The 9,489-nt window shown below is 38.6% G+C and overlaps 1 long non-coding RNA gene across 3 annotated transcripts in view; it reads left to right on the top strand.

The window, feature by feature from the left end:
- LOC138761910 (uncharacterized) overlaps nt 1–9,489 on the top strand; it is a 49,829-nt gene that overhangs the window by 23,862 nt on the left and 16,478 nt on the right. For all 3 annotated transcript variants that reach the window (XR_011356610.1, XR_011356611.1, XR_011356609.1), the window contains one exon: nt 466–1,019. This is a non-coding gene — a long non-coding RNA (uncharacterized lncRNA). The remainder of the gene's footprint in view (nt 1–465; nt 1,020–9,489) is intronic.

The following is a 9,489-nucleotide window of genomic DNA, read 5'->3' as shown; positions in this document are numbered from 1 at the left end:
AAGTTTTGACAGAGAGTATTAGTGGAAGCTCATGCCATAAATCATGGGTATCCTGCTACTAGCAATAAGTTCATGCATCATCTAGGTAGATGGCATTCAATAAAAGAAAGGAACTAAAGAAGATCATCTTGGTTTACACAATTCATCACTTTTTTCAGGCCTATTTTGAAGGACAAAATGATGGCGTTTTGTTCAGTTTTATGGCTCTATAGTACTATTGTCATAAGGCAAGTCATGTTTTGCTGCCATGTGAAGCAATAATGACAAGTTTTTTTATCATTCCATTTAGGTTGGAGCACTAAATCATGTCAAAAGGATTGGAAATTGATGGCAAGAATAGTGTATTGAATGTATCTACTATACGTCATAGTATATCCAGGACTTTATTGAAAATGTTATTGAATTTAAAGAAAGTTCTCAGTGTTGCTTCAATGCCTCAAAACAGCTCTCATTTTAATCACACAGGAGGTATTCTCACAATCTGGCGGATTGAAGGATGCATTGCTGGACATACAATTCCATTTTACAGTGAAAATATTGACTTGGATTGGTGAATTTCCCAAACAAAGGGAATGAAGTAAAATTATGGTGAACAGATTGGCTGACATGAATAAATTGAAGGCTAAAGAAGAATTAATAAAAAAAGCTCAGTTTATCGGGGATGATCCAGCTTTTGTTATTCCCTTCAGTTTCTTGGCTCTTTCTTTTTGAAAGATATGGTCACATTTGAAAAGCTAGCTGGCTGAAATATATCTTCAGTTAGCATCACAGAACAAACTGCCTTGATGAGAGCTGGCATTGTAGTGAAAAGTGCTACTGTATGTGGACATGACAAATGCACTTCCAATGGAAAGTTGCAATGGATGGTGATTAAGCACTGGATTGTCATTCAGGGATAAGCGCTATCAATGGACTGGCATGATGGAGATTTACAGTGCCTGGAATTGTTCACTTTTATATCCAGAAACATGAACCTGAATGTCATCATGGTGGCTTGAGTACAGAAATGGAATAATTGGGTAAGTGTCCATGAACCAGTTAGACACTAATGCAAATACCCTTCAAGGAAGGATGTCTGCCATCCTTATCTGTGTTATGCATAATTCCAGACAAACAACCTCCTCAAGTTTATTATCATCTGACTATACATATACATCCAGACAAAACAGCATTTCTCCAGTGCATGGCACACACACATATACACATAATACATTTCTTGCACAACACATAATAATCACATACATATATTAAAATATTATATAAAATAAATATGTATGAATTCGCTGGAATAATTTACTCAATTTCATGTATAAGAGACCCAAGCTTACAGGATATCATTTATCAATCTCATAGCCTGTGGGAAGAAGCTAATTCCCAGCCTGGCACTCCTAATTGTGATGCTCTTGTACCTCCTACCTGATGACAATAGGACAAGGATACTATACCTCATCTTCTGTCAGGGCATCCTCCAACTGGATGGCATTAACACTGACTTCTCCAGTTTCCATTAAACCACACCACACCTCCTCCCGTTCTTCACCCTGTCACCTTTCCTCCAGCTCTATCTCTCTTCCCTTTTCCATCTGTCTCCTTTTACAGAGCTTTCCCTCTTTTCATATACAAATAATATATTTTGTCTGTTGGTCAGGACTCCTCCCCCTACCATTCTTCAGTCTTTATTCAGATGCCTTCTTGTTTTTTGCTTATACCTTGAAGAAGGGCTTGGACCTGACTTGTTAGTCATTTCTTTTTTAACCTCCTATAGATGCTGCGAGACTGGCTGAGTACCTCCAGTATTTCTATGTGTTTTTAAAAAGATACGTTATAATAGATGGTAGGGATTCTCAATAATTTTTTGAGCCCATTTAAGCAACATTCCTGATGAATATCATCAATAGAGGAAATGGAGACCCCAGCGATTTTCTCAGCTACTTTAATGATCCACTGTATTGACTTCCAGTCCAATGCTTTGCACGTACCTCACAACACAATGATACAGCTTGACATGTCACTCTCAGTTGTGCTCCTGCAAAGTGTGGTCAAGATGGTGGCCTTGCCCTCTTCAACCTGCTTAGGAACCAGAATAAGAAACAGAATTTATTGTCTTGAACAAGTCATGAAATTTGTTGGTTTTCAACAGCATCAAAGTGAAAACATTCATACAACCCACCTTACAAAAATAAATAAAAAATAGTGCATGAAAAGTCAAAGTAAGGCAGTGTCTTTGGTTCATTGATTATTCAGGAATCTGATGGCAGCGAGGAAGAAGCTGTCGTTGTGTCGCTGAGTGCTCATCTTTAGGCTCCTGTGTTCCCAATGGTAGCAGTGTGAAGAGGGAATGGTCTAGTGGTGGGAGTCCTTGAACATAGAGGCTGCTTTCTTAAGACACCGCCTCTTGTAGATGTCCTTGATGGAGTGAAGGTTGAGAACCACTGCTCTAGACCCAATTGTTATTGAAATTTTTTACTTGAGAAAAATTGTCATTGCCCTATTTCCTTTTTTTTTTTTTAATTTTTTATTTTTCACACCATAAATCACAATAGCCATGATATACACTTTTTCTTTTCCACACATTTACAGTGACTTTTTCTCCCTCACTACCTGAGGTAGTGGGGTCTTCTCTCCACAGCGGGCCTCTTCGGACAGGTAAGGCCTTCACCTTTTTCCTCCGTTGTCTTCTCTTCCTCTCTTCTTTCCGTTGATTTTGATTTTTCTCCTTTTGTCTCCATCTTCTTTCCACCTTTATACTCACTTTTCTTTAACTTGTATTTCTGTGCCTTTGTATTTTCTCTTGTTTTTCCCGACTTTTCTGGAGAGGGCTGGAGTTCACCGTCCGGCCACTACTCCATCACGTGACTCCCTCCGTCATTGCCCTATTTCCTTTGGAGTTATAAAACCATGCACATAACGAGTCAATTAGGTACGATTAAAACAGTGGTTTTCAAACTTTTTCTTCCCACTCACATGTCACCTTAAGTAATCCCTTACAAATCGCAGAGCACCTATAGCATAGGGAATACTTAAGGTGGTATGTGAGTAGAAAGAAAAAGTTTGAAAACCACTGCTCTTTGTCCTCACACCAAATGACTAGTAAATGATCAGTGCAAAAGACAACAAGGACAACCCATTCCACCTCAACATAGATGCTCTGCATTAGTAAGGGATTACTTAACATGGTACATGAGTGGAAAGAAAACAACTGACATAGAGCAAAATCAGATGAAGAGTTTATAGACTTGAACGGAGTCTTTACTGATCTTAGTCCAAGTAGAGCCAATGAAACAACACTGAACTCTCAATACAAAGGTTTCAATATTAATCGAGAAATGTTACATTAGCTTGTCAATTTTGATTTCCATTAACATTTGCAAATTGTCTGCAAATATTTCTACAGAACTTTCAAATTTATTCCAGCATTAATAATAAATGTTTGCATTGCAATTGAGCATTATCCTGCTTAAGCTATTTGTATTCACATTTCTCAAATTATTTGAAAGAGAAACAGAATAATTTATTATGATTTTGCATTGAACACATTGAATAGCGTAATGGTTAGTGCACTGCTATTACAAAACAAACAACTTTGGTTTGATTCCAGAGATGTCCGTATGCAGCTTTTATGTTCTCCCTGTGTCTGCATGGGTTCCTCCAGGTGTTCCAGTTTCCTCCCACCCTTCAAAACATACCGGTGTCATTGATTAATTGGGGTGTTTGGGAAGCATGGGCTCATAGGCCAGAAGGGCTGGATCTCTAAATTAAAAGTAAAATTTAAAAAAATTAAAATAAAAAAAAAACATTTGTACTGGATGGTCACATAGTTTACATGCCCAGACATCCAATTCATGATTCCAAACATTCAATCTGATTGATCTTTCTGACTTTCAAAATATTTGCAACTAGATCTTGTTGAGCTTTCTTTCCCATTTAATTATAACTTGTCATTGAAGAATATTATTTCTGTTTGCTCAATGATCTTTCAAGACACTTAAAGATTTATGAGTTTGACCTACCATTTCATCCCTGTGATAACCAACTTCTTGCAATTAGTGAAGAAAATAAACACATATTTAATTTTGATTTATTGGCACTGTTCATATTTTGATTTTCCTTTGCTTTCTGTTGCCAAAGATACCTTGTTCAATGTGGCATTATCCTTGATATAGGAACATGTTGCCATTATTTTACATAGAAATTAAAACATAAATATTAGATTTGGTTTCATCTTCTAGGTAAGCTACAACCTCAATCACATGGGCCACATTGTTTCCATATCACTTTGGATGTTTAATCATGATCCAGCTCAACAATCCAATTCATTGAAATTTTAGGGAAAAAGTTCTGACCCCGATGCGAAGGATTGCTCAAAGCAACCGCTGTGTTTAGGATTGAGACATCACATGACATTGTCAATTGTGAGCAGTGGTTCTCAATCTTTAGTCATGCCCAGACCTCCTTGATCCTTTATTAACTGAGGACCACATACAACAAATGTATTGGCTACCAGTGTGGTAAAATACCAATCTAGAGCAATATCCAAATCACCTCTGCTCATTTAGACTGCACAAAACAAGAACAATTATAATATCCATTGCTATTGATATATGTGCAGGCAAAGATTAGATTATCAAAGAACCTATACTACATTAAGGGAAAAATATATGTGGAAATTTTTTGTAAGTTAAGCATTTCATTGATTTATTTTTATTCCAGTTTATTTACTCCATTTGACCAGATCTTCCACAATTTTCTCATTCAGAAATATTATTACCATTTTTTTTCAAATGCAGCAAAACATAAGGTCTGAGATTTGGAACACTTTCATTTAAGTCATTTGTCCTGAATGTGACATCCTTATTCAGAGAGTGTTGCAAATGAGAATGTGCCAACACAAGGACTTGTTGAGATGATGAGAATAGTGGGAGCAAGGAATGGGAGGTTTGAATTGAATGAGTTGTTTATTGTCACTTATAGCGAGATACAGTGAAAAGCATTGTTTTGGGCACTATCCAGACAAGTCAATCCACATTAAATACAGCAGGTTTCAATAACTCAAAGAGATCAGAAGAAAAACACCAAAGTCTGCAAATGGTGTGATTGCATTAAAAACACAGAAATGCTGGAGGAACTCAGCTGGTCTCACAACATCCATAGGAGATGAATTACCAACGCTTCAGGCCTGAGTCCTTCTTCAAGGTGTGAGCAAAAAGCAGGCAGGGGCCTATTTTGAAGAGGTTGTTGAAAAGGGAAGGATGGGAAGAGAAAGAGTACAGACGAACAGACAAAAGGTGTTAATTGGATATGATAAGAAGACAGTAGAGAAAAAAAGATGAGAATTGTCTGGGGAGGGGTTAGATTTTGGCTCGCTGAAAAGAGAGAGAGGGAACAGGAAAGAGAGAGGAAGAGTCAGAGGAAAGGAGATATAGGTTAAGATGGGAAAGGGCTAACAGAAATCGGAGAAGTCAGCATTAATGCCATCCAGTTTGAAGGTGCCCAGATGGAGTCTGAGGTGTTGTTCCTCCAATTTGTGAGTGGTCTCAGTCTGGCAGTGCATGGCACATGGACAGTTATGCCTGCAAGGGAATGGTGAAGGGAATTTAAATGAGTTGCCATGACGAGATCTATGGTATTGTGGCAGAAAGAGCAGCAGTGCTCAGTGAAGCACTTGATAACAGGTGACCCCTGCAGATTCACAAATGGTGTTGCTTCTCCTGGAAGGAGTATTTTGGGCCCTGAATGGTAGTGAAGGAGGAGGTTTGGGCATGTGGAGCACCTCCTGTGGTCACAGGGGGTAGGTGCCAAGGGGAAAATTGGTGGGAAGGGAGGCCTGGATGAGGAAATCATAGATAAAGTGGTCTCTGCAGAACGTGGAGAGAGGAGAAGAACTGAAGGTGCGTCTAGTGGTGGAATCACATAGTAAGTGGCATGAATATCAGAGGAGGATATGTTGGATGAGGAGACTGGTAGGTGAGGATAAGGGGAACCTGCCCTTGTTGCGTGTGGGGGAAGAGGGGGCCAGGGGAGATGTGTGGGTAATGGAGGATATGTGGCAGATGGCTGAGTTACTGGTGGATGAGGGGAAGGCACATTGTTTGAAAAAGAAGGACATCTGTAATGATCTACTATGGAATATCTTGTCCTGGGAACAAAGAGAACAAGTGCAGTATTAAGAGTGCAGGGTATGGTGCAAAGTACGGCTAGTGGCATCATCTTTTCCCACTGAGAGGTCCATTCAAGTGTCTGATGACAACAGAAAAGAAGTTGCCATTGAATATTCAGGTTCATGTTTACAAGCTCATGTGGCTTCTGCCCAAAATAATGGAGGGGAAGAGAATGTGAGGTGATGGGTTGGGTCCTTTGGCAAGACAGGGTGATGTGTAGATGGACAATACAGGAGAGGTTTGTTTGAGATGAGAGGAAGAAAGATGGAAGGAGTCTCTTGAGAGCAACATTACACCAAGGCCCAATTGGTCTGAATTACTGTTTAGCTGCTCCATACATAGAACTTTTATTTATTTATATATTTGCCAGACATGAGCATCAGCGATCTCTAATTGCCATTGAACTGAGTGGCTTAAAGTGAAAATCTAACCACATTACTGTTGTTCTGGAGACACACGGTCTCTAATGGCAAAGATGGCAGTTTCCTAAATGGCATGGATCAAGTTCCAATTAGAAACTTTTGTTGGTCTGGACTCCTCACCTTGCCCATCTTCAGTCTTTATTCTGATGCCTTCCTGTTTTTTGCTTATACCTTGAAGAAGGGATAATTCCCGAAACATCAGTAACATGTCTTTACCTCCAATGGTCACTGAGAGACCAGCTGAGTTCCTCTAGCATTTCTGTGCATTTTTACTACAATCACAGCATCTGCAGATTTTCATATTTCACTCATGAATCAAGTGGGGTTCATGTCAATCTGGCTGCTCCATGGTCACCGTGACTGACTAATATTGAGATTCCAGTTTATTTAATTATAAGTTTAATTTCTCAAGTAGAAGTCACCCTTATTGTCCATTATTAATTTTTCAAAGTACATCCGTTACTGACAAAGCCAGCACTTGTTGTTCATCTTTAATTTCCTGCAAGAACCACAACCTTTTGACCATATTTGGCCAAGTTATTCAATCCTGCTGATGGGCAGAGAGTCTTAGAATTAAACACTGCTGTGATAAAGGAACATTGATAAAATTGCAAGTCAGGTTGTTGACTGGTATGAACGGTAATTGCAGGTGATGGCATCCAAAGCACCTGTTGCTCCAATCATTGGAGACGCAAGTTGTGGGTATGTGAGGTGCTGGAGGAGTCTAGGCAATTAACTGCATTGCATTTTGTACATGGTAGTCATTACTGCTAAGGTGCACTTGTGAAAGTACAATTGAATATTTGTAGCAGATGAGTTGCTACTCCATGGAATAGAACCATAGAACATCACAGCACAGAAACAGGTCCTTCAGCCCTTCTAGTCTGTGCCAAATGATTATTCTGCCTTATTGCACTGACCTGCACCCAGACCATCGCTATCCATGTACCTGTCCAAATTGTTCTTATATGTCAAAATTGAGCATGCGCTTATCCATTCAGCTGGCCGCTCATTCCACACTCCCACCACTCATGCATGAAGAAGTTTCCACTAATGTTCCCTTTAAACATTTCTCCTTTCACCCTTAACCCATGTCCCTTAGTTTTTATCTCTCCTAACCTTAGTGGAAAAATCCTACTTGCTTTACCCTACCTTTGCCCATCATAATTTTTCATACCTCCATCAAATTTCCCCTCATTTTTCTGCACTCCAGGGAATAAAGTCTTAACCTGTTTAAACTTTTTCTGTAACTTCAAGATCCGGCAACATCCTTGTAAAACTCTTCTGCATTCTTCCAATCTTATTGATATCCTTTCAGTAGTTTGGTGACAAATTGCGCACAATACTCTACATTTAGCCTCCAATCCCTTGTACTATTTCACCATAACATGCCAATTCCTACACTCAATATGAAGCCCATGTGACAAAAGCTATCTATCTGTGGTGCCACTTTCAGGAAATTATGTACAGGTATTTGTATTTCTAGATCCCTCTGTTCTAAGCACTTTATAGTGGCCTACTTTTGACCATGTATGTTCTTTCTTTGTTTGTCCTTCCTAAGTACAAAAACCCACTCTTGTCTACACTAAATTACATCTGCCATCTTGCAACCCATTTTTCCAGCTGGTCTAGATCCCTATACAAGTTTTGAAAGCCTTCCTTGCCTTCCACTTCACTTCCAATCTTTTAGTTATCTGCAACTTGCTGATCTAATTTACCACATTATCATCCAGGTTATTGATGTAGAAATATATGTCCTGGATGATGTTGAGCTTCTTGAGAATTATTGGAGCTAGACAGGCAAGTGAGGGGCGTTCCTTGATACTTTGGATGAGCAGCTTATAAATGGTGAAAACAGTTTAGTAATGGGAGGTGAGTCACTGATGTAGTATCAAATCTGACTTCAGGATCCTCATTCAGTATCTTAATGACCATGTTATTTTATGGGAAAATGAAGTGTGGTTGGCTTTGCATAGGTAAAAACAGATGTGTATAGAACATATTGTCATTAGAAAAGGACATACAATTCAATAAAAGTTTCACTGTTCATGAGGTTTGCATTTACTTTAGCTTTCCGAAGAATCCAAATTAGTTGCTTGGCTTTATTATTATGTCATAATCTGAATGAGCTTCTATTTGTTTTGAACTAGAATAAGGATTATTGGCATAAATGTCGTAAGACAGAAAGGATTTGTGATATTTTCACTCTGATACTTCTTAATAGACACAATTGAAATAGACATCATTTTGAACATAAGGAAACACATTGTTCACATTCTTATGTGTTGTGAACCTGTTTTAATGCAGAAGTGGAAAATATGGAACATCTACTATTCTTGTAGAATTTATCTTACCGAGGGAAATTCCCATTTTAAACTCTATTGGATTATTGGGTGGCACTATTACCCTAGTGAATAGCGCAGCAATGTTATAGCATCAGCAATCCCGGTTCTAATCCGGTGTTATCTGTAAGGAATTTGTACATTCTCCTCCTATCTGTGTTGGTTTCCTCCGGCGCTCTGGTTTCCTCCCATCCTTCATAACGTACTGGGGTTGTAGGTTAAATGGGGTATTTGGGTGGAATGGGCTTGTGGGCTAGAAGGGCCTGTTATTGCAATGTCTAAATTTACTATTTATAATATAAACAATTTGAAACCTCCCCACCCAAAACAGCTTCTAAATATTTTCAAATTGAAAGTCACCAGAATCTGCTTCAAGATTTATTTATACATTTTTAAATGTCATGATTCAAAGAAAATAAATCTGAAAGATAAAAAGCAAAAGGATGGCACATAAGAAAATAAATAAAAAATGTGCAGGATAGATACGATTAAGTGCCCATTCTTACTAGACTCAGCAGAATCGTCCAATGAAGCATGCAGGTAGAGAATAAAAATTTACTGCATCTC

Source organism: Narcine bancroftii, chromosome 4, assembly GCF_036971445.1.
Source record: "Narcine bancroftii isolate sNarBan1 chromosome 4, sNarBan1.hap1, whole genome shotgun sequence".
NCBI classification, from domain to species: domain Eukaryota; kingdom Metazoa; phylum Chordata; class Chondrichthyes; order Torpediniformes; family Narcinidae; genus Narcine; species Narcine bancroftii.
This window is presented reverse-complemented; position numbering and strand designations above follow the sequence as displayed.